The sequence below is a fragment of the Mauremys mutica genome, unplaced genomic scaffold (genome assembly GCF_020497125.1).
Source record: "Mauremys mutica isolate MM-2020 ecotype Southern unplaced genomic scaffold, ASM2049712v1 Super-Scaffold_100054, whole genome shotgun sequence".
Classification (NCBI taxonomy): domain Eukaryota; kingdom Metazoa; phylum Chordata; order Testudines; family Geoemydidae; genus Mauremys; species Mauremys mutica.
In genome coordinates, this window is record NW_025423258.1 from 4,148,974 (window position 1) to 4,174,217 (window position 25,244).

General features: G+C 53.6%; 1 non-coding gene across 1 annotated transcript; it reads right to left on the bottom strand.

Annotated features, from left to right (window-relative positions):
* Window positions 1–3,603: 3,603 nt before the first annotated feature.
* TRNAC-GCA lies at window positions 3,604–3,675 on the bottom strand. Its single transcript has one exon. It is a non-coding gene; the product is annotated as a tRNA-Cys (tRNA).
* Between the last annotated feature and the right edge of the window lie 21,569 nt (window positions 3,676–25,244).

The window sequence follows — 25,244 nt, forward strand, 5'->3', positions numbered from 1 at the left end:
CATGCCATGAGTGTGGGAAAAGCTTCAATCGGAGCTCTGCCCTTATCAGACATCAGAGAATCCACACTGGAGAGAAACCTTATGAATGCTCTGAGTGTGGGAAATGCTTCATCGATAGTTCAGCCCTCATCTCACATCAGCAAATCCACACAGGAGAAGCGCCCCACACATGCTTTGAGTGCGGGAAAAGCTTCAGTCGGAGCTCAAACCTTATCAAACATAGGAAAATCCACACAGGTGAGAAACCTTATGGATGCTCTGAGTGTGGGAAATGCTTCATCGATAGTTCAGGCCTCATCTCACATCAGTGAATCCACACAAGGGAGACGCCTTACACGTGCGCTGAGTGTGGGAAAAGCTTTAGTCAGATCTCAGACCTTATCAGACATCGTAGAGTCCACACAGGAGAGAAGCCCTACACATGCCATGAATGTGGGAAAAGCTTCAGTCGGAGCTCTGCCCTTATCAGACATCAGACAATCCACACAGGTGAGAAACCTTATGAATGCTCTGAGTGTGGGAAATGCTTCATCGATAGTTCAGCCCTCATCTCACATCAGCGAATCCACACAGGAGAAGCGCCCCACACATGCTCAGAGTGTGGGAAAATCTTCAGTCAGCGCTCACACCTTATCGTACATCAGAGTATCCACACAGGAGAGACGCCCTACATGTGCTCTGAGTGTGGGAAAAGCTTTAGTCAGAGCTCTGCCCTTATCAAACATCGAAGAATCCACACAGGAGAAAGGCCCTACACATGCTCTGAGTGTGGGAAAAGCTTTAATCAGAGCTCAAGCCTCATTAGACATCAGAAAATCCACATGAGAGAGAACTGTAATAAATCCCTTGACTAGGGTTAGCCAAAAAAATTTTTTTAAAAAAATCATATTTGCTCATTTCCCACATAGTGATTTTTGCACCATCTTCACCGTGGTCTCTCAGCTCCACCAGATCAGTTGCCTGCTTCTGCCTTTTGCAGCTCACCCTTCTTTGGGGTCAGTCCTGTGATCTTTTCTATCAACTCCTTTCCTTTTGAGTCACAGGAGTGTGTGTCCCTCCTGCCAGGAATGTTCATCAGCTCCAGGTGGGGGGAGAGAGGTTTGATCCCAACAAGCTACACTGAGGCAAAAACTACCTGTGCCTGACATCCACTAGGACTGTACATGGCGTTGGCTGCTCAAGTTAGTGATCTTAATGTAAAAAATTGTAGTGCAGATGCAGCCCAGGTGCAGTGGTTGGCATTAGCTTTCCCCTTGACCTGACCTAAACTCCATCACTTTTCCTAGTCTAAACAAACCCTGAGCATCACGGTTATACTGTTCCCCAATTTCACAGCAACTGTTAGTCATCGAGTTCTCCCTTGGGGAACAAATTGTTTCATTCCCAGTTGCTCTGATGTTGCTTCAGGTTGTACTAGGGAGCAGATATTTTTATTATCATTTTCCACACTTAAAATATATTGAACTATAACAAAGAGCAGGAACAGGGCAGGGATAGGGGAAAAAAAGTCATTTCACCCATTGTAACAACAGATGTAGTTAGGGTAAGTCAGAGGGATTCCCTTATTCCCCATCACCATCCTCCTTCAATCTGTGCTAGAACCTAAGAATCCTTTTCCTTTTCCCCGTTGTGGGATGGGAGACTTCCAAAAGTGCTCCCTGTGCTATAGCATATGGCTCAGCTCGGAGAATAACCCCCCCAATAGCCCCTGAGCTTTGCTTTTTGAATTCTGTGTTTCTGATTACTTCAAGCCTGGGCACTGTGATTATTTACCAGTTTCTCTAGCATTGTTCCTACCACTGTTTCTGTAACATATTTTGGTTTTTTATGGGACAGGGTTCTTATTCCTTTGCCTAACCCCAAGCTGGAAGGCCAGGGTGTCTGTTTTCTCTGGCCCCTCCCCACAGACAAATCTGACATGGTTGCACCTGCCAGGAGCAAACAAAAAGCCCCACTGGTCACACACACAAAGCAGATAGACACACACAAGACACAGAAGAAACTGAATTATTTGAGCTATCAACATTTCCACTTTCCCACAGCATGTTAGTTCTGAAGGTTTTTTTAATTTATTTTCTTGGAACCAGAAATGGGGAAAGAGACACTGGAGTCAGTGGAATTACAGCAGGAAGGGATAAGTCTCATGATTCGTCACTAACCAAAGGCTTTGTAAACAGAGCGATAATGTTACTGAATGGTCTGGCTAACCCTGCAGTTAGAAACAATCAGCTCTACGGGTGGTAAATTGACAGAGGCTCTGCTGCTGATCATGAAATAAAAGCACATTACCTTTAAACAGCTGCTACTTCAGTGCCTCTGGAAGTACAGAAAACAATGATCTGTCTTAAAGGAAAGTTGCCATTTCTCAGAGCCCCAATTTCTATTGTGTGTGTGTACAGGAAGGTTTGAATGTGTAGCAGGTAGTTTGGTCAAGCTTAGCTATTTTATGTGTGTAACAGGCTCCTGCCCACCTGCAGCGGAGGTTTCAATCACATACGATGGCAACTTACCGAATGTCACACAAATTAGTCCATCCCTCCCCATATTCAGTCTCTGACCGGAATGTTCGAATGAGGCAGAGAACTGGGAAAGTAGCGCAGTAGGAATACATTAACAAGTGGGATTAATCAGAGCTGGGCTGCAGACAGAGCCTGTTCTAGAGCTGGTGACGTGAGAGGGACACACTCCCGCTAGTGCTGGCTCTGAAATAACAGCAGAAGCAGATCGAAGAGAATGAGCTCATGGGCAGCTGCCCTGTCAGTGCATCACTCACCTGGCAGGTGTTACACAAAACACAGCACTTCCCCCCACTGCCACCACTTCATTATACTGTCCATGGGGCTGTTTGTCCTGCAGGACTTTGATCTCTCTGGGTGGCCCATGGTGATTCATAACAGAGCCATTAGGGGAGCAGGAGTCATCCCAATGGAAATCTCTCCACTTCTTTCTCAGTGTTACCTTCTTAGCCCTGGCTTTGGAGATGACATTAGCCTTAATGCTGTCTTGATTTTAGGTAGGATTTTGATCACCTTCTGGGGCTTGGCAGCTTAGAACTTTTGAGGGCTTTTCTCTGCCTTTTTGGTCCCTGCTGCAGTCAGTACATTCTAGACATGGGCATGGTGACCTCCCTGGGGATCTTAACAGCTTTAGCCAGCTTCTTGGTGGCTATTTTCCTGCTCAGAGCCACTGTCTTCTTCTCATGCCTTGTCCTGGGGGCCCAGCTGCTGCTTGAATGGGAAGGAGCCAAAGTGCTGGTGACTTTAGCCCGCACCAAGTTGCCTTTGCTCGTCAGACTCCTGAACCCCAACTGGATGTGATTCTTGTTCTTCTGCACAGCACAGCCCTGGAGAGGAGGGATCTGCAAATGTACATTCATATGATCCCTTTGTTTAATTGATGAAAACATAAACTAGACACTTAGAGGCTAGGAACTGATTTCAGCTGATGGACAGGTTTGCTAGGTTTTTGTGCATTTGGACAGTGAAATGTTGAGTGTTACATTCATTTCAAGCATCCCCATATAGTGGAGCTTCTGAACATAATGGAGAATGGAAATCAAAATGTTTTCCCTTTTTTCAAAAAAAAAAAAAAAAGAGGCTTATTAGAGGGGACTTGGATTTGAAGCAAGGACCACTTGATCTGCAGTCAAACACTCTACCACTGAGCTATACCCCCATGAGAGCAGATGCTTTCCCCATTGTAGCTGAAGCACATCAGAGATTCCAATAGCAGGGGCAGGTTCTCTCTGGGGCACAGAGATTTTTCGGGGAGTTGGTGGCTCCTTTCTTTCCTCACCCTGGAGTAAATGCAGCTTTTTATTCCATGGTACATGTTTTATGGACTAACAACAGCAGCTTGAAGAAAGAGGAGAGTGAGTATTTCACTCTCAGGGCTGAAGGTGGCCACGTCCCCTCTGTCTGGCCGTTGCCATTGCAGGAGAGAAGGTTTCAATGGAATTGAATGCCCTGGCTCAGACTAGAGACACAGAAAGGTTTTGCTGTTCGTTGAACAGCAAAGGAGATTGTGTCTGTATGTGAAACTGAGGAGGGACATGAAATGCCCACAGGGTGGCGCAATGCCCTAAGCTAAGGCAGGAGGGGGAAGGAATGGGGCTGAGGAATGACTGAAGTGGACTCACCTGGGATTGAAATGACATTTGTTTGTGTCGGGCAGTGAGAAATGTGACATTAATTCAGATGCAGGGTTGAGGCTTCTTTAGCTGCTTGTAGAACTTGAACTTGATTTCCCAGAAGGGAGAAAGGGAAAGTCTGGGGCGGCCTTTAGTCCCTGGCTGGAGCAGTGTATGAAAAAGGCTCCAGAGACGCAGCTGGCAATTACAGGCCACTGAGGCTAACGTCAGTACCAGGCACATTGGGTGGAATTGTAGAGCCCAATGATTAGACCCATTGGTGAAGGGAATTTGTTGGGTGTAGCGGGTGGTTCCCTGCTCCTGCCCTGCGGGGCTTGAAGCACCCAGGAGAGGGCTGGGGCTGGGGCAAGGAGCCTGGGCTGATTGGGGGAAGCAGGCTCAGCTGTGGCCATGCCCCAGTCAGGCCCAGCTGGCCCCTAGAAGAGGCTGTGAGCCAGGAGCCCAGTCAGTCTCCCTCTGTAGCGAGAGAAGGGCCTGGCTGCAGGGACCCAAGCAAGACACCTAGAGTGGGAGCAGGGCTGGGGAAGAGACAGAGGAGCTGGGAGCTCTGGCCTGGAAAGCCTCTTCTCCAAAAGAGAGTGCAAAGTGTGACAAAGGGATCTCACCAAACGGAGTGACTGGGCAGCAAAAAGGCAGATGAAATTCAATGTGGATCAATGCAAAGTAATGCACATGGGAAAACATGATACCAGCTCTACATCTAAACTGATGGGATCTAAATTAGCTCTTACAACTTAAGAAAGAGATCTTGGAGTCACTGTGGATACTTCTCTGAAAACATCTACTCAATGTGCATCGGCAGTCAAAAAAGTGAACAAAATGTTGGGAAGTCATTAGGAAAGGGATGGCTAGCAAGACTGAAATATATTGCCTGTGTATAAATCTGTGGTAGGCCCACATCTTGAATATTGGAGCTGGTCCCCCATCTCAAAAAGATATATCGGAATTGGAAAAGGTACAGAAAAGGGCAACCAAAATGATTGGGGTGTGGAACAGCTTCCATGTGAGGTGAGATTAATAAGACAGAGGAGTTTTCAGCTTGGAAAAGAGATGACTAAGGGGGGGCTAGGATAGAGGTCTATAAAATGATGACGGGTTTGGAGAAAGTAAATAAGGAAGTATCAGAGGGGTAGCCGTGTTAGTCTGGATCTGTAAGGAAGTGCTATTTACTCCTCATAACACAAGAACTAGGGGTCATCCAGTGAAATGAATAGGCAGCAGGTTTAAAACAAACCAAAGGAAGTATTTCTTCACCCAACACACAGTCAACCTGGGGAAACTTTGCCAGAGGATGCTGTGAGGGCCAAGACTATAACAGGGTCCATCAAAGAACTAGATAAGTTGATGGCGGACGGGTCCATCATTGCCTATTAGCCAGGATGGGCAGGGATATAAAACCATGCTCTTGAAGTGTCCCCAGCCTCTGTTTGCCGGAAGCTGGGAATGGGCGACGGGATGGATCGCTTGATGATTCCCTGTTCTGTTGATTCTCTCGCGGGCACCTGGCATTGGCCTCTGTGGGAGGATAGGATTCTGGGCTGGCTAGACCATTGGTCTGATCCAGTATGGCCGTTCTGATGACCAATAGAGGGCAGTGCCCACCAGCAATATGTATATTTGGTGCACTGAAAGGGCCAACTTTCCAAAGCTGACCCAAAGGTTTAGTAAAAGTGTTTTGGAGAAAAACACTAAACAGAACAATGCGAATGAAAACTGGGAGCTATTGTTTAAGGAGCTTGTTAGATGGGGCATAAGCCACATTGCCTAATTAGCTGAGCTTGCAATGGCCTTCCACTCAACTCCCTGACATTTCTCCGTCTGCAAATGTGGTAACTGTTTTAAAACCTAGATCCAATCAATTACAACACGTCAGGGAAGATTCTAGGCATCAGTGAGCTGATCATTGGGTTGATGGAGGTAAACAAGACATTCCCATAAGGCTCCCTCCCTCCCTCTTCCCAAGAGCCACCCTCATCCTCTCTCCCCTTTCTGCTCCCGCATCCTCTGCAAACTTTCGAAGACAGATGTCTTGTGATGGCCTTCGCTCATGGGGATGTTGCCTAATGGTCAGGGTTTCAGTCCTTCGGGGTGGAAGGACGCAGCAGATGGCAGGGGAGCCCAGGGCCCCCCATGGGCTCTGACCCAGGCCACTTTGAGGGCAACCCTTCCTACCACCCTGCTATTGTCCAAAGTTTGCAGTTTGTCACAGGAAGCTCTGAACGGTGTCAGCTCACTGCTTGGCACCTCTTCGTGGCTGGGTATGGCATGGGAGCTCTCTCCTTCTTGGGGTGGCAGCTGTGTCTGTTACGCTGACAGAGCCGGGTCAGTGACTTGTCGGTGGGTGGGATCGAACTGGGAACTCAGGAGCTTAGTGCATGGGCCTCCACAACATGAACTAAAAGCCACCTGGCTGCTAGCTAAGACTGTAGAGAAAACTTGTTTTATTGCTCCCTCTAAGTGATCTTGGTGCCACTAGCTGGGACACACCACCACACCCTGGAGGTGTGTGGATTACATACTTCCCTTAGCTGAGGAAGCGCATCCTGAGCTTCGGAGAGTTCCCAGTTGTAATCCCGGACGACCCCTGTAACAATGCAGCCTCTAGCAGGACACTGCTGAGAGTATCAATTCAGGATAAATTGCTTGGAGCAGGGCAGTCACAGCTTGAGGCTGGGTGTCCTTTACTATTAAAGCACGTCACACCAGCCATGCAGAGAGGACTTTGGTTTTACCCCACTGGCTAATCGGACGTCATAGAACCAATTCCCTCAGCTATTCCAGTTCCCTTCTATCACCACCAGCTCCGCTCTTTATGGGGATGAATGGTTATGAAAACCAATACCGCAGTAAAAGAGAAAAGGTTCTCTCAAAGGACCCCAAAGGACCAAGCCCCAGATGCAGGTCAATAGACGAGTCAGGTCTTACCCACAAATCACGCTTTTGCAAATCCTTTAGCGTTGTTATGGAAAAATTGATCCATGTGTTGTGTTTTCAATCATATCAGCCTGAGGCCTTTTATTGATTAGAAGCACACAGGGGAGAACCGTTATGGAAACGGCCTCCCCGAAGCTGGTTACAGACAGCCTTATAAAGCTTAAAACCACAATAGTAATATGCAAGTTATACACATAATTTCCTTATTATTTTGCTAAAAAAATATTGCAAAGTTAATGCTGATTGGAGCAGGAGTAAATTTCTTCCATATTAGGCTTTTCCTGTTCTTACTTATCTGTTCTATGCGGTTACGTGTTGACAGTAGGGGATATTACCAAATTGTTTTTCAGTCGGGGACTGTTAGGACTTTCCACTGTCTCCTCCGTGCCCCCCTGCTTGGCTTGTCTGGCCGGCCCTGGCAGCTTGACATGAGGCCTGGGCCTACAAGGCCTTGGATAACACTGGATTTTCCCTTACAACGTCTAAAATATAAAGGTTTATTCATAAAAAGAAAGAAATATTGATGAGAGTTAAAATGTTTAAAGGAATTACCGTATTGTTCCGAGTATAGGCCGCTCCTGATTATAAGCCGCACCCTTAAAGTTTGGTGCTATTTTAAAAAAATTAAATTTTTAACTTTTTTTAACTTAAAGAAAATATACACATTAGTAGAACAGTAAAACAGTATTTTATGTAATGAATAGGAAGACATGTACCAGTATTTTTAACACTTTTAACACTTTTGGTAGTCCTGCTTTTGACGGCATATGTTATATACTCAGAAATATTGAAAACTATTTTGTAGTTATACTGTAAATAAAGAAGGGAAAAGGAATGGATAACAAGGAGACTGATGGGAACAGTTCTCACCCTCTCCCCTGCACAACAATCAACAACATTAGCAAATGTTCTTAGGGTTAGGAATCATGGCCCCCCGAACTCCTGACCCATCCAACCCCCCGCGTTCCTTGACACCTCCCCCCACCCCAGGGACCCCTGCCCCATCCAACCACCCCTTCTCTCTGTCCCCTGACTGCCCCTGGAACCCTTGCCCCTGACTGCCTCCCACCGCCCCATCCATCCCCTGATCCTTTCTAACTGCCCCACCAGGACCCTTGCCCCTATTCAATCCCCCTGTTCCCTGCCCTCTGACCCCCCCAACCCCTATCCACCCCCCACCCCGAACTCCCCTGCCCTCTCTCCAACACCCCCTCCCTGCCCCCTTACTGCGCTGCCTGGATGTGGCTGGCGGCACTACAGTCCGGCCGCGGCTGGAGCTAGGAGCCCCGGGATGCTGGGCCGGGGCAGGAGTCACGCGGCCGGAGCCCGGAGCTGGAGGATGTGGCGGGAGCCGGACGGCCAGAGCCAGGTAGCTGGCCGGCCAGAGTAGGGCGGCCGGGAAGGGATGCGGTGCTGGGGCCGGAGCCGGGCGGCAGGGGACGCGGGGACGGGGACGGCGACGCGCGGCCAGGCAGGGCCGCCCAGAGAATTCCGGGGGCCCAGGGTCTTCGGCGGGGGGGGGCCCCCTTCCATTCTGGGACCTGCTACCGAAGTGTCCCGAAGACCCACCGCGGGGCGCCCCCGCCGCCGAATTACCGCCGAAGCGGGACCCGCCGCTGAAGTGCAGCCCAGTCTTCGGCGGTAATTCGGCGGCGGGAGGCCCCGCCGCGGGTCTTCGGGGCACTTCGGCGGCGGGTCCTGGAACGGAAGGGCCCCCCGCCGCCGAATTACCGCTGAAGACCGGGCTGCACTTCGGCAGCGGGTCCCGCTTGGGCAGTAACTCGCCAGGTTACGCCCCCCCCCCGCAGGCGAAGACCAGGAGCAGAAGAAGCTCCTGCGCCCGGCCCCGCAAGAGTTTTCCGGGCCCCCCGGAGCGAGTGAAGGACACCGCTCCGGGGACCCTGAAAAACTCTCGTGGGGGCCCCTGCTGGGCCCGGGGGCAAATTGCCCCCTTTGCCCCCCCCCGGCGGCCCTCAGGCTGGGGCCGGCAGAGGCGGGTACACGGGGCTGGAGCCGGGCGGCGGGGGAGGCGGGGACGTGGCCGGAGGAGGCGGGCCTGGGGCCGGGGCGCGGGCCTGGGGCCGGGGCGGGGACGTGGCCGGGGCCGGAACCGGGCGGCGGGGACGTGGCCGGGGACGTGGCCGGGGCCGGCGGAGGCGGGTACGCGGGGCCGGGCGGTGGGGGTGGTGGGGACACGGCTGGGGCAGCCCAGAGGCCTCTGAGTCCCGGCCGCGGCTGGGATTTAAAGGGCTCTGGGCTCCCCACCGCGGCGGGCAGCCCAGAGCCCTCTGAGTCCCGGCCGCGGCTGGGATTTTCTGGGGGCTGGGGTCTCCGCCGCGGCGGGCAGCCCAGAGCGCTCTGATTCCCCGCCGCGGCTGGGATTTAAAGGGCTCTGGGCTCCCCGCCGCGGCGGGCAGCCCAGAGCCCTCGGAGTCCCGGCCGCGGCTGGGATTTACCGGGCTCTGGGCTCCCCGCCGCGGCGGGCAGCCCAGAGCCCTCTGATTCCCCGCCGCGGCTGGGATTTAAAAGGCTCTGGGCTCCCCGCCGCGGCGGGCAGCCCAGAGCCCTCTGAGTCCCGGCCGTGGCTGGGATTTAAAGGGCTCTGGGCTCCCCGCCGCGGCGGGCAGCCCAGAGCCCTCTGATTCCCCGCCGCGGCTGGGATTTAAAAGGCTCTGGGCTCCCCGCCGGGGCGGGGAGCCCAGAGCCCTCTGAGTCCCGGCCGCGGCTGGGATTTAAAGGGCTCTGGGCTCCCCGCCGCGGCGGGCAGCCCAGAGCCCTCTGATTCCCCGCCGCGGCTGGGATTTAAAGTATTTTTATTGTTTTTTTTTTTCAAGATCCCGATTATAGGCCGCACCCCTAATTTAAAGACTTAAATTAGGGGAAAAAAGTGCGGCCTATACTCGGGACAATACGGTAATTACACACAGTAATGGCAGAGTTCTTGGTTCAGGCTTGTAGCAGTGATGGAATAAACTGCAGGTTCAAATCAAGTCTCTGGAGTCCATCCACAGCTGGGATGGGTCATTCAGTCCTTTGTACAGAGCTTCAGTTTGTAGCAAAGTCCCTCCGGAGACATGAAGCTGCACTGAAAATAAGATGGAGACGAGGCATCAGCCTTTTATAGTCTCTTGCCATGTTGTCTTTGCTTTCTTTGTCCCAAGGACACTCTATCCAGCACGTGGCACAGAAAACCTTAGAGTTCTGTCCATAGGCAGGTCCCTGCAGACCTTGCTGAGTCACAAGGCATATCTGCCTTCTCTCAATGGGTCGATTGTATAGCTGATGGTCCTTAATGGGCCATCAAGCAGGCTAGGCAGAACTGACACCAACTTATCTGGGGTGTTCCCCAGAAGCAGAGCACAAGTTTGAAATACAGGCAGCATAGAGCCAATATTCATAACGTCAACAACAAAAATGATACACATCTAGAGATAGCATCATTATAATCAGCCAATCAGAACCTCTCCATAGACCCCTTACACGACAACCTTTCTACAATATTGTCTGCAAATATAGAACAGTGGCCGCAACGATGATCTATACAGTTACAGATTATGTCAATAACGTCACAGGAGGTGACACAGCATCAGTGAGACTGATACTGGAATAGCCTCCAGTTTCGGTGTCCTCGTTTGAAAAAGATGTTGTGAAACTGGAGCTGGGGCAGCAAAGAGCCACCAAATGTTCTGAGGGCTGGAGAAAAATGCCTTCCAGGGAGCTACTGAAAGAGCTCAACCTGTTTAGCTGATCAAAAGAAGATTGAAAGGTGACTTCATTGAAGCGCCTTAATGGAGAGAAAAGATTGGGTATTAAAGGGCTCTTGAATCGAGCAGAAAAAGGCATGACAAGACCCAGGGGCTGGAAGATGAAAAGAGACAAATTCATATTACAACTAAGGCACAAATATTCAACAGCGAGGATGATTCATCACGGGAACAAGCTACCAAGGAAAGTGGTGGATTCTTCATCTCTTGATGTCATTTCATGAAGACTAGATGCCTTTCTGGAATGTGTTTGCCCCAAAAGTAGCTGTTGTGTCATACAGGAGGCCTGTGATATGCAGGGGGTCAGATTAGATGCTCTAATGGTCTCTTCTGGCCATGAAGTCGACTAATTTCTGAAAAACTGAGTGTAGCATTGGGAGCAGCGTCTGATGTTTCCAGGTCTAGCCGGCTTGCTGCCTAGAACGAACGCTCCTTGAGTGGGGTGATCCACAGGGAGTAGCTGAAACCTCCAAATTGCCTGGCCAGGGGCAGGACATTGGCACAGCAAGGGAGGGGTGTGGCAGTGACATCACAAAGGCCTTTTGCAGGACCTCCACCTATTGGTCCAAGGTGGTGGGGAGGTGGTGACCTCACAGAGAGATGCTGACATCAGCCAGGCAGGACAGGGGCGAGGGGCCAGGGAGACCTCAGAGACCCCTGTGGCTTTGCTGCAGCAAGTCTCCTTCTCCAGGTCTCTCTTTGAGGACTGAGAGAGTATTCGGGTTCACGGACGTGAGCGCCAGCAGGAACCTCTTTCGAGTTTTCTCCTTCCCTTTTAGTGATTTTACTGGAAAACAGATGTCCCTGTTTAGAAGGTAAGAGCCTCCTTGAGGTTTGAAACCTGTTCAGTCTGATCCATCTGGTGACAGTTGAATTCTAGGCATGGAAAACACGAGCTTAAGGAGGAAGAATTTTATTGCACACCTGGGATTTTGTCCCTTAGAATCACTGGAGACATTGGGGTTTGTGCTTTTTGTTTCACCTTTTCCTCCATCCATCCCTCCCTCCTTTCTCTTCGTCTCTTGCTTCTTTTGTCTTTTCTCCTGTTCCCCTCCCAACACCAGGAGAGAGGTGTGTGTGTGTGTGTGTGTGTGTGTGTGTGTGCACGCGCACGCACGCGCAGTGCTCTGCCGTTCCCACTGTGGGAGGTCCACTCAAAAATGTGGAGCTGAAATAGTGCTCGGGCCATGATCCCCACCAGTGATCTGGGCCATCCTTTGGGCTCTCTGGTGAGAACCCTCAGCCTCCCGTCCTCAGTCTCTACCCTGATTGGCTGAGCAGGGGGTTATTGACAGGGAGGAGACTCAGGTCCTTGTTGTTCTCTTTCAAGACCAAGGAAATAAGTCAGAACCAGTTCTGTGTTTGATGAATTTTGCTGCTTCTCTGCATTAATGGTCTCTGAGCAGTTCATGATTCTCTCTAACATTGCAGTTCTCCTCAAATACTTGCTGAATAATTACTGTCACTGTTGTTGGTCTGGAGCTCATCACAGAGCACTTTATTCAGGTCATTCAATGTCTGAAATTCAAGATCTGATGATTAGTTTGTAAAAGCAGCAAAGAGTCCTGTGGCACCTTATAGACTAGCAGATGTTTTGGAGCATGAGCTTTCGTGGGTGAATACCCACTTCGTCGGATGCATGTAGTGGAAATTTCCAGGGGCAGGTATATTGAAAATCAGGGCTCTTGGGTCCTATTCCCAACTCTGCCACTGACTGGCTGTGTGACCTCAGACAAGTCAATTCTCCTTTCTCAGCCTTAGCTTCTCCCTCTTTCGAGTAGGGATAATAATGATCCGCTCCTACCTAGCTCACGGTGGGTGGAGGCAGGGCCGGCTCTAGGTTGTTTGCCACCCCAAGGAAAAAAAAATTTGGCTGCCCCCACCCCAGCCCTGGGTTCCCCCCTCACAACCCTTGGTGCCCGAGCCCTGGGCTCTGCCTGCTCCCACCCGCACCCCCTGCCGCCCCAGCTCTGGGCCTCCCCCTCACCCGCACCCCCCTGCCGCCCCAGCCCTGGGCTCTGCCACCCCCACCCGCACCCCCTGCCGCCCCAGCCCTGGGCTCTCCTCCACACATACCCCGTGCCGCCCCAGCCCTGGGCTCTCCCCCACCCCCACACCCTCTGCTGCCCCAGCTCTGGGCTCCCCCCCACACCTGCACCCTCCTTCCGCCCCAGCCCTGGGCCACTGGTAACTTGCTCCCAGGGCGGGTCATTCAGCAGGGATTTTGGATGTGCACAGAACACAGACAGGACTGGTTCCCGCATGGTTACAGAGCTGCAGTAAAGTGGAAGAATTTTCAGCTTGTGTGATTGGAGGAGATCTGGATCCATATTATCAGACTGTCCTCCATAAATGAGGAAAAGTTGAGGTGCCTTTATTATTCTTTGTTTCTATGGGGAATTTGCCAGTGCAATATCACTGTCTTCCTTTCAAACAAACAAAACTAGAAAAAAAATGGCAATCACTGTTGAAAATAGCAATTCCAGTCCTAAAAACCCCTGGGAAGCATTTCTTGCTCAATTTTATCTAGTAGGATGCCCCTGGAACAATGGGATCGAGAAACCTGCATCACTGAAAGTGCAGCCATAAAGACACCACACAGCAGCCTTCCCTAGCAGGGGCAGGGGGGCGAGAAGCGACATCATCCGAGCTCCCTGCATCCAGGTCACTTTCCTCAGCCGGGCTGCATCAGGGGAGGGCAGAGAGCAGCAGCTTCTGATGCTCCCCTCACAGCCCAGCCCAGGTGGGGAAAGTGACCAGGACGCAGGGAGCACATAGTGTTGCTCCTCGCTCCCCCCAGCCTCTGTGGGGCCACGGAGGAGCACTGGGGCAGGGGAGAGCAGTGAGCACCTTTGCACGGCCACACGGTGCCCTTTGACCCCCTGGAGCCCTGGGCGGCTGCCGGGGGCCCCACCCCTAAGGCTGGCCGGGCTCCCCAGCACGAACAGCAGAGACACACAGAAACTGGCCACACACTGAGCAGAGGTAGCCTGGGCGGCTCGTAATGGAGGCTCGGGGGGGCTCAGCCTCCCCAAACCTTGCGTTGCCAAGGGGACAGTGGGGCCTATGACTAGGGGCCCTGGGCAAATTAGGCCCCCCTGGAAAAATCTGCCCCACGGTGGCCCCAGGGCTGCACGAGCTCCCACTCCCTGCTACGGCCCGGGGGCTGCAGCAGGGCACAGAGCTTCTCTGGTCTCGGGGCCGCAGCGGGGCCGGGGTAAAGGAGTGACAGGGTGGGGCCAGTGGGGGAAGGGGTGGAGCAGAGGTGACAGTGGATGGGGCCGTGGGTGGAAGGTGTGGAAGGGGGCGGAGCCACACACAGAAGTGGGGGGGGCAGGGTTCCGGTGCTGGGGCCCCCGCACTTGTTCTCCCTTTCCCTGGGCTTTGGCATCACCAGCCCCTGCTGAGCGAGTAGGGGTCAGTGGTCCCCAAAATGTGGGGCGTGACTCCTAGGGGGACACAGAGGAAGATTGATGGGGGCACCTCAGGGCCTGAGCCAGCCCCCATGGAGGGCAGGGAGGGAGCCCCACTCAGCCCCACTCTGTCCCAGCTCTTCCCCAACCCCACCCTCAGCCTGGGCCCCTGGCTCCCAGCCCGGCCTCGACCCCCTTACCCCTGTCCACACCCCTCTCCCCAGCAAGCAACGGCCCCACTCCCAGCCCCGGTTCTCGACCGCGGCTTCCGAGGGGCCACAGCCATGGATACGAGGGCGCAGTGTGAAATGTTTGGGGACCACTGGGTTAGGGTGACGTCCTCAATCACTTCTCTGCAGTCCAATGAAAGCGATTCCTCACCCACCCACCCCTCCGTCAGGACGGCCTAGGTACGTTCCGCTGCCCTTCACTCGTACAGGAAGGAGAATAACATTTCATTCCACTCAATGCTAAAGTGATTTGTTACCCACCACCATCCCAAACTGGTCATTTTGGGGAAGCGGCCCCACCATGCTGCATAGCTAGGCAGAGCAGGGGTGTCTATGCAAACACGGCCTGTTCCTGAAGTCTTCCCCCAGCTCCTCACTAGATGTGAGGGGGGAGCTCATTCAGCCCTTGCTTACGCTTAGTATTTAAAAACTCCTTAGTGGCCCTATCTCTGCCGGACTTAGATTTCTCCTCCTGTACATGTCTTAGCAGCTCAAATGAGGTGGCTGAGTGGTTAAGATGCTGCTGCTAATCCATTATGCTCCCCACGCATAGGTTCAACTCTCATACTCATCAGATGCATTTAGTCTTCACTCTCCTTTATAGACAACCATCTCCCCCCTTAGTACAATGATAGATCCAACAAAAACCTTTTCAGAATCTCAGCTGCCTCCCCTCCTTGCTTCAAATAAAATGTCTAAATCCCAGATTTCTAAAAAAATTCTCTAGTCCTGCATTTCTTAGTTTTTATCTCAAAAGGGAACAGCCTCATAATCTCCCCCAAACACCCTGGGACCTCCCCAGATAATTAAAATACCCCCAACCTGAGCAAGGCCACAACAGTGAACCAGAGCTAGTGTCTAGGCCAAGCTGTTCTGAAGGAGACAACTCAACCATTTTCTCTCTGCTTCCCTTGGCAAAGTCTGACTGGGAAAACAAAATTCCCCAAACTGAAAATTTTCTGCTGAGAAACCACTACTAGTCTGTTTGGGGACTTTGGTTTGAATGTACTATTATTATTCTCTTCTGATTTCTGAATCAGTTTTGTCATCCAGGTGTGTTTCCAGCTGTTGAGTTGTGGGGGAGAGAGGCCAACTCATAATGTCTCTACCCCACCTGTCATAGTTTCTTCCAACTGGCTAGGAAGTACCTTTGCTAGGATGTGAGCAAGCAGTGCCCATTGTCGCTGTGCTATCTCGGAGAAGTCTGCATTGTATACGGTTCCTGGGATAGTCCTTGGCAGTGTGGATCCCTTCAATGGGCCAGCAGCGAGTCTGGCTCCTCTATTGTCACACCTGAAAGGCTGGTGGTGGGCATTTCCCAACCTCATCTCAGTCACACACACAGAGCAAAACTTCCCAGCCAATGCTACACACACAATCCAACACAATAGTAATGTTCAACAGACCAAGACTTTTGAAATGATACCTCACCAGGCAGACTTTGTACAAACTGTATCATCATTATAGGAGAGCAGTGAATATGGGACTTCCAGGGTGCTGCTTTGAGCACAGCGAGCCACACCTGGGCTGACATGGCAATGGAGACGTACCCTTAGAGTCCATCTCTCCTGGGATAAAGATGGCAGCAGGGCTGGCCTGGACCATCTGACGTGGGCTCATGAAGCTAAAGCCGAGAGGCTAAAAACTGTGGTGCAGATATTTGTGTTCACACTGAAGCCTGGGTTCGGAAACCCTCACCCCTCGTGGGGTCTCAGAGGTTGGGCTCAAGCCCATCTGTCTGCACTGTAATTTTATAGTCTTGCAGCCCAAGCCGCATAACCCTGAGTCAGCTGACCCGGGCTTTGCGACAGGTGCCCTGGGTGTGTTAATCGCAGTGTAGACATAACATTAGGCTACGTCTCCAGTGCAATGAAACACCCACGACTGGCCCGTGTCACACTAATCAGGGTCATGTGGCTTGGGCTGTAAAGTTGCAGTGTCCGTGTCTCGGCTCAGGCTCAGTCCCCTGCTCCAGGAGCCCAGAAGGTTGGGAGGGAGTTTAGCAAGTGGAAATGGTAAAACCGCAGGGGAGTATTACCCTGGACTCATGGCATTTCTCCATTGGTCTGTCTGCTTTGGGGCAGGGACAGAAACACGTCCTGCTGCTTTTGTTATTTCAAAGGGCGGTTTAGTATTTTCATTCTCAGACACGGTTCACTAAGCAGGACTCAATCCTCAGTGTAAATAAACAAGCCACCAACACATCAGGGATTCCAGTAACAGGGGCAGGTTTTCTCTGGGCACTGAGATTTTTCAAGGAGTTGGTGGCTCCTTTCTTTCCTCACCCTGGAGTAAACTCAGCTTTTTATTCCATCCTTGATGATTCATGGAATAACAGCAGCAGCCTGAAGAAAGAGGACAGTGAATATCTCACTGCCAGGGGTCAAGGTGGCCACGTCCCCTCTGTTTGACCACTGCCATTGCAGGAGAGAAGGTGTCAATGAAATCAAATGCCCTGGCTCAAACAAGCGACACAGGAAGATTTTGCTGTTCATGGATCCATGCAAAGGAAATTGTGTCTCTGTGTGAAAATAGGGAGGGAAATGAAACACCCACATGGTGGCATCTAAGGCAGAAGGGACCCCCAATAGGATTAGAACAGGATAAATTCTCAAGCAGCATGTTTCTTACTTTGCCCAGCTGTCAATTTTGATTATTATCAATGGAAATATTTTGCCATTGGGTTGTGCGTTTACACTGAAATTGACATTTACCAACAAATACGTAATTCTTCCAGTCCTGCCTAGTCTGCAGGTGGTGAGTTTAGAAGGACAGAGTCACTCTTCCCTGTCCCCATGCCAGGCCTGGGCTCTCCATGCTGCCCACTTCCCACAATGCTGGGATCCTTCCCTGACCTCCCCTCAGACCTCTGCCCCCCACCCCCACTTCTGGGACCCCCTCCCCACACTGTCCAACTCCCCTGCTTCCAGGATCCCTCCCCACTGCCCTCCTCCCCGCTGAGCAAAAGCTCTGCACCATTCCCACACTGGGAATTGAACCCAGGCTACTGAGGTGAAAACCAGGAATCCAGATCACTAGATCACATAGGAGAGGGATTGTGCTGTTTGTCTACTAAGCCAACCCCTCCTGAGAGCAGCAGTGCCACCCAGCAGGGGTTGCACACAGGGCTACATTAACCCTTCAGGTGCTAAAGTTTTCCCTCTATCCATTCCCAGTGCCTGTGATCAGGAAACAGACATCAGGGCTCCCAGGTGCTGCACAGACCATGACTGAGATCGGGACCCCTTATTGCGCTAGGTGCTGTACAATCCCTGGCCAACACTGGGACACCCAGGGGGTCCCCCTCAATTTCCCTGAGCCTCTGCTGCCCAACTGCTTCTGACTCCATCTGGATCACCCCCCCCCCCGCAAAAAAACCCACCTTTCCAAACAGTCCTTCTTTCCCTGCCCCCTAATTCCGCTTTCACACCCTGGGACCATCTCCTGTCTTTGTGCCTCCCCCCAGGTGAGCAGAGATGGAGGCAACTTCAGCCACTGGAGACAGCCCCAGCGAGCGCTGCAGCCTGCCCGGGGGGGTGTTTGCAGACACAGGAAGGGAGCAGCTGGGAGCGGTGGGTGCTGGGAAGAAGGAGGCAGGAGAACAAATCCCAGCGGTGGGGGGCAGCTCCTGGAGGCGGGGCTCTGGCACAGCTCAGGGGCGGGGCTCTGGCACTGGCCAGGGCCGGGGCTCTGGCGCAGAGCGGGGGCGGGGCAGCTCCAGGGGGCGGGGCTCTGACACAGCCCGGGGGCGGGGCAGCTCCTGGGGGCGGGGCTCTGGCACAGGCCGGGGGCGGGGCAGCTCCTGGGGGCGGGGCTCTGGCACATTGTGACGCAGGAGCCCGGGCTCAGCAGCTGCTCCCTGGTGGTCACGTGCTGCCAGCAGCGCTGGAGACGCCCGGGCCGGAGCGGAGCCGCTGTTCTCAGCTGCAGCAGGAGCTGCCCCCGGCCCCGCTGGGCTCCAGGTGGGGACAGAGCCTGGGGCCCGGGGCTCCCCTGGGTGCGGCTGGCGGGGCGGGAGGGGAGAGGCCGGAGCTGCAGGCGGGGAAGGGCGGTGGGGCAGGCGGGGGGTTGATCGGTCTCTGGGCACCAGGGGAGCCCCGGGGCAGAGTGTGTGTGTGAGTGTCCCGGGCCCAGGCGTGCGCATGGGGGGAGCCCCAGCACCCCAATGCCCTGAGCCCTGGCTGGGGAGGCTGCTCCCCTCCTCCCGTGGGGGCTCTGGGGGGGGGAGGAGGCTGCAGGTGGGTGCTCAGCCCCCCCGGGACTGACCCGCTGCCGGCAGCTTGTGGTGCCTCCTCCGCGGAGCTTTTCCCCGGGGGCGGCCTGGGCGCAGCTGCGATCAGCTGTTTGCTGGGCAGGCTCCGCTCCGCTGCTCCCCCCCCACTCCTGGGGGGCTGAGTGAGCCCCCCCCAAACAGCCCCAGGGGTCGGTGGGGGGGCGGGGCCAGCAGCAGCAGAGCCCCCCCCCGCTCCCCTGGGGCTGCCCCGTCCCACTCGGGCTGGGGGCTCTGCCAGGGCCCCCGCGTGAGTCGCTGCTCCCTGCCCGCCAGGCTCGGCTCCGGCCACAGCAGCGGCGGGTGCCCCGGGGAGCCCAGCTGGGCTGGGGCAGGGGGAGGTTTGGGGGCGGAGAAGCTCCAGATACCGGCAGAAGCCGCGGGGGGGAGAGGAGCCGAGCTGGCGGGGGGGAGGAGAAGCCCCGGGCCCTGCAGGAGCTGCAGTGGGGGGGGGGCGATGGAGGGGGCGAGGAGCCACCCTGGGGCAGGCAGGAGAACCCCGGACTGTGGCAGAAGATGTGGGGCTGAAGTCCCCGGCTCGGGAGCACCAGCCACCTTAGTGGCAGAAGTTACAAGGCTGAAGCCCTGACCCCTCTCTGTGTGGAGCTGGCCTGAGCCCCTCTCGCTCCCATCCCCCCCTGTGGAGCTGGCTCCCACTCTCCGGCTGTGGAGAAATTCAGCCCCAATCTCCCCATGTTGGTATCTCCATTTCCCCCCATCACCCAGCCATGGATGGATTTAGCCCAGGAGGCAGGGTCAGTGTTGGCCCCATTGGGCAGGTGGGATCTAGGGCACAACGAGGTGAAGTGACTTTCCCAAGGCTGAGCAGGGAGTCTGTGGCAGAGCAGAGACTCAAACCCAGAATGCCTGAGCCTGAGTCCTGTGCCTTAACCACTAGGCAACCTTCCCCCCGAAGGAGAGGGAACCTCCTCTGCCACTTTGTGTGTGTGGGTGGGAGCAGGCACTAGACAGAGCTGCCAGGAGGTGGGGAGGGGGGTTGGGGGTGATTAGGGGTTGGGGGGTCTCTGGAGGGGGCGGTCAGGGGAGAAGGAACGGGGGGGGGTTGGATGGGTTGAGGGTTCGGGGGGTGCCTAGTGGAGGGTGGTGGGGGGTCGAGGCAAGCAGGGAGCAGAGGGAATTGGATGGATCGGGAGTTCTGGGGGTCCTGTCAGGGGGTGGGGAGCAGTTGGATGGGGCGTGGGAGTCCCGGGGGTCTGTCTGGGGGCGGGGGTGTGGATAAAGGGTCAGGGGGACGGGTAGGGTCCTAGGGAGGCAGTTACAGTGGGGGGGTCTCAGGAGAGGGCAGTCAGGGGACAAGGAGCAGGGGGGTTGGATGGGTTGAGGGTTCGGGGGGTGCCTGTCGGGCGGTGGAGCGGGGTCGGGGCAGGCAGGGAGCAGAGGGGGTTGGATGGATCGGGATTTCTGGGGGCTGTCGGGGCGGGGAGTGGTTGGATGGGGCGTGGGAGTCCCGGAGATCTGTCTGGGGACAGGGGTGTGGATAAGGGTCAGGGGGACAGGTATGGGGTACGGGTCCTAGGGAGGCAGTTACAGTGGGGGGGTCTCAGGAGAGGGCAGTCAGGGGACAAGGAGCAGGGGGGGTTGGCGGTTCTGAGGGGGGCAGGAAGTGGGAGGCAGTGGATGGGGTGGGGCTAGGGCGGGGCTCCCTGGGTGCACACCCTAATGAAATGTGCTGCACACGCCTATGGCCACAGGGGTGAGCTACTCGCATCCTTTTCCTGTTTGTGCCTTTTCTTTCCATCTCAAAACCTGAGAACAATTCTCTCTGGTTCTTCCCCTTCTCTCTCCCCTCCCCACATGTGGCTAGAAAATCCAAGGAGATTCCCTCATTTTCCCTAAAATTATTGACTCTCTAGTCTCTCATTTTCCCTATTTTCTCCATAATTCTTAAATTCTCCTCAGCTTTGGGATGTGAACCCAGCACGTTTATCTGCAGCAATTTGTCCTTGGGTAGGTGGAATTTGCTGTCCTGTGTCACTCCCCCAGCGTGGGTGGTGGTTAGTAGATGCTGGCTTGGGGAGCCCGCAGACATGGCTGCCTCTGCGGGGGGGAGATGGGGTGGCTGATCTGTGCCAGCGACAGGACATGGCCGCACAGGAGGGGAAGGGAGGAGCCAGTGTCCCTATGGAGCCTGCCCAGCCCCTTTGGTTCTGCTCCTTTCCGGCATTTTGTTCAGAGACTTTATTACTGGGGAGGCTGAAAAATCTCCCTGTGGGCTTAGCCTGGCAGGAGGGGCCAGGTCTCCCCTGCAATAAAGAGATGGAGCATGTTCCCAGCATGGCAGAACCTAGGCTGTGTCCCTGCAGGGGAAGATCCTGGGGGAATCGTGATGTGACATGAACTAAAGCCTGTTCTGAAACCTCCGCAACTGCCCTTCTCGCCCTGCCAGGCTGCAGGATGTCGTCCATGTTTCGCTCCAGCTCATCCCATCCTCCCATGGGACAGGGAAGGGAAACGGCTGCAGTGGAGCCTTCTCAGGTAGGGATTATGGGGGGGTTGCTGGTGGGTTCCTGCTGGAGGGGAGGGACAGCAAACGCACCGGAGGAGGGAGGCTTGGGCAGTCTGGTTTGGAGGTTGGAGTTTGCCAAAAAATTCCCAGGAGGGAGAATGGGAGGAGGCCAGGGTGTAGCAAACCTGTTGGGACTTGTTCAATATGCGGCTTCCATTCTAGGAACAGACCCACGGGGTTAGAGGGTGGAAATGCTCTAATTTGTGGAACAGGAAACAACCCCCCTTAGTGGGGCTAGGAAAATGGGCCAGACTCCCAGGGCTGGAGCCCGACCTGATTAACCAGCGGCTGCTGTGAGATGTGAGGGGGCACCCACCAGGGAGGCTTGGGGGGGTTCTTAACATTTTTCTTTCTAAGGCCCCCCAACGTGCCACCTCCCCACCACCTTGGACCAATAGTCTGAGGTCCTGCAAAAGGCCTTTGTGATGTCACTGCCACACCCCTCCCTTGCTGGGCTAATGTCCTGCCCCTGGCCAGGCACTTTGGAGGTTTGAGCTATTCCCTGTGGCTCACCCCACTCAAGGAGCGTTCGTTCTAGGCAGCAAGCCGGCTAGACAGGGAAACATCAGACACTGCTCCCAATGCTACACTCAGTTTTTCAGAAATTAGTCGCCTTTATGGCCAGAAGAGACCATTAGAGCATCTAATCTGACCCCCTGCATATCACAGGCCTCCTGTATGACACAAGAGCTACTTTTGGGGGAAAACACATTCCAGAAAGGCATCTTGTCTTCATGAAATGACATCAGGAGATGGAGAATCCACCACTTTCCTTGGTAGCTTGTTCCTGTGGTGAATCATCCTGACGGTTGAATATTTGTGCCTTAGTTGTAATATGAATTTGTCTCTTTTCACCTTTACCACCGAAGACGGAGCGGGACCCGCCGCCAAAGCGCAGCCCGGTCTTCGGCGGTAATTCGGCGGAGGGGGGCCTCCGCCACGGGTCTTCGGGGCACTTCGGCGGCGGGTCCCGGAACGGAAGGGCCCCCCGCCACTGAATTACCGCCGAAGACCGGGCTGTGCTTTGGCGGCGGGTCCCGCTCCGTCTTCGGTGGTAATTCGCCAGTGGGGGGGTCCTTCCGCCCCAGAGCGGAAGGACCCCCCGCCGGCAAAGACCGGGAGCGGAAGAAGCTCCTGCGCCCGGCCCCGCAAGAGTTTTCCAGACCCCGCTCCAGGGGCCCCGAAAAACTCTGGTGGGGGCCCCTGTGGGGCTCGGGGCCTGGGGCAAATTGCCCCTCTTGCCCCCCCTTCTGGGCGGCCCTGGCTACAAATATAGAACCGTGGTCGCAGCAGTGATCTATACAGTTACAGATTATGTCAATAACATCACAGGAGGTGACATGGCATCAGTGAGACTGATACTGGAATACTGCCTCCAGTTTTGGTGTCCTCATTTGAAAATGATGTTGTGAAATTGGAGCTGGGGCAGCAAAGAGCCACCAAAGGTTCTGAGGGCTGGAGAAAAATGCCTTCTAGTGAGGCCTGGTCTACACTAGGCGTTTAAACCGGTTTTAGGAGCGTAAAACCGATTTAACGCCACACCTGTCCACACTAAGAGGCCCTTTATATCGGTATAAAGGGCTCTTTAAACTGGTTTCTGTACTCCTCCCTAACGAGAGGAGTAGCGCTAATATCGATATTACCATATCGGATTAGGGTTAGTGTGGACGCTGATCGACGGTATTGGCCTCCAGGCGGTATCCCACAGTGCACCACTGACCGCTCTGGACAGCAATCTGAACTCGGATGCAGTGGCCAGGTAGACAGGAAAAGCCCCGCGAACTTTTGAATATTTCCTGTTTGCCCAGCGTGGAGCTCCGATCAGCACGTGTGGTGATGCAGTTAAAAATCAAAATAAAGAAAGAGCTCCCGCATGGACCATGCGGATGTGATCGCTGTAAGGGCAGGGAAATCTGTTCTATCAGCGCTCCGTTACAGAAGACGAAATTCAAAATCATTTAAAAAAAATCTCCAGACAGACGCCATAGCAGGGACTCAGCGCACTGCTGCGTGACAAGCGTAACGGAAAGCCAAAGGATCAAATGGACGCTCAAGGACTGGAGGACTCAAGCTATCCCACAGTTCCTGCAATCTCCGAAAAGTATTTGCATTCTTGGCTGAGCTCCAAATGCTTCTAGGGTCAAACACAGTGTCCGCGGTGGGTCAGGGCATAGCTCAGCAATTTATGCAACCCCCCACCCACCCCCAGAAGTGAAAGGGAAAACAATCCTCTCTTGACTCTTTTACATGTCACCCTATCTTTACTGAATGCTGCAGATAGACGCGATGCTGCAGCACTCAACAGCAACATCCTTGCTCCCCCCTGCCATGGGTGGCTGATGGTGCAAAAGGACTGGTATCCGTCCTCACCATCAGCCTATTGGCACATGGGGCAGTGCAAAAGGGCTGGTAACCATGCTGACTAGCATCCGTCAGGTCGATCAAGGGCGCCTGGCCCTAATTTTTCCTGGTAGATGGTGCAGTATGGCTGATAACCATTGTCATCATAGCAACAGGGTGCTGAGCTCCATCAGCCCCCACCCTTCATGTGTAAAGAAAAGATTCAATTGCCCCTGGACTAGCAGAGGGATGCTGGGCTCCTCTCCTCCACACTCCTTACTGTCCTGTCTGGTCTATCATAGCAGCTGGAGGCTGCCTTCCACTCATTTCTCACTAACAAGTCAATGTGTCTTATTCCTGCATTCTTTATTACTTCATCACATAAGTGGGGGGACAATGCTACGGTAGCCCAGGAAGGCTGGGGGAAGAATGGAATCAACAGGTGGGGTTGTTGCAGGAGCATCTCCTGTGAAAAGCATACAGCTCATAATTTCTGCAGGATCTGACACAGAGCAGCTGTGCTCTCTGGTTCTATGATACAGTGATTCTCTAGTACACTTGCCCATATTCTAGGCAGGGCTGATTCTATTTTTAGATACCAAAAAGGAGGGATTGACTCAGGGAGTCATTCCCAATTTTGGCTTTTGCGCCCCTGGCTGATCGGCCAGGGGCACTTATGAAAGCAGCAAATGGTGCAAAAGGACCGGTAACCATGATCATCTTATTACCAATTTATGGTATGGTAGATGGTGCAGTATGGCTAGTAACCATCTCTGCTGTCATGCAAAAGCAAAAGCATGCTTCTGTGTAGCGCTGCTGAATCGCCTCTGTGAGCGGCATCTAGCACACATACGGTGATAGTCACAAAAGGCAAAACAAGCTCCATGATTGCCATGCTATGGCATCAGCCAGGGCAATCCAGGGAAAAAAGGCACGAAATGCTTGTCTGCCGTTGCTTTCACAGAGGAAGGAGTGACTGACGACATTTACCCAGAACCACCCGCGACAATGATTTTTGCCCCATCAGGCACTGGGATCTCAACCCGGAAATTCCAAGGGGTGGGGGAGGTTGCGGGAACTATGGGATAGCTACGGAATAGCTACCCACAGTGCAACGCTCCAGAAATCGACGCTAGCCTCGGACAGTGGACACACACCACCGATTTAATGTGTTTAGTGTGGGCGCGCACACTCGATAATATACAATCTGTTTTGCTAAACCGGTTTATGTAAATTCGGAATAATCCCATAGTGTAGACGTACCCTGAGCTATTGAAAGAGCTCAACCTGTTTAGCTTATCAAAAGAAGATTGAAAGGTGACTTCACTGAAGTGTTGAAGTGCCTTCAGGGAGAGAAAAGATTTGGGAATTAAAGGGCTCTTGAATCAAGCAGAGAAAAATAACAAGACCCAATGGCTGGAAGATGAAAAGAGACAAATTCATATTACAACTAAGGCACAAAGATTCAACAGCGAGGATGATTCACCACAGGAACAAGCTACCAAGAAAAGTGGTGGATTCGCCATCTCCTGATGTCATTTCATCTAGACAAGATGCCTTTCTGGAATGTGTTTGCCTCAAAAGTAGCTCTTGTGTCATACAGGAGGCCTGTGATA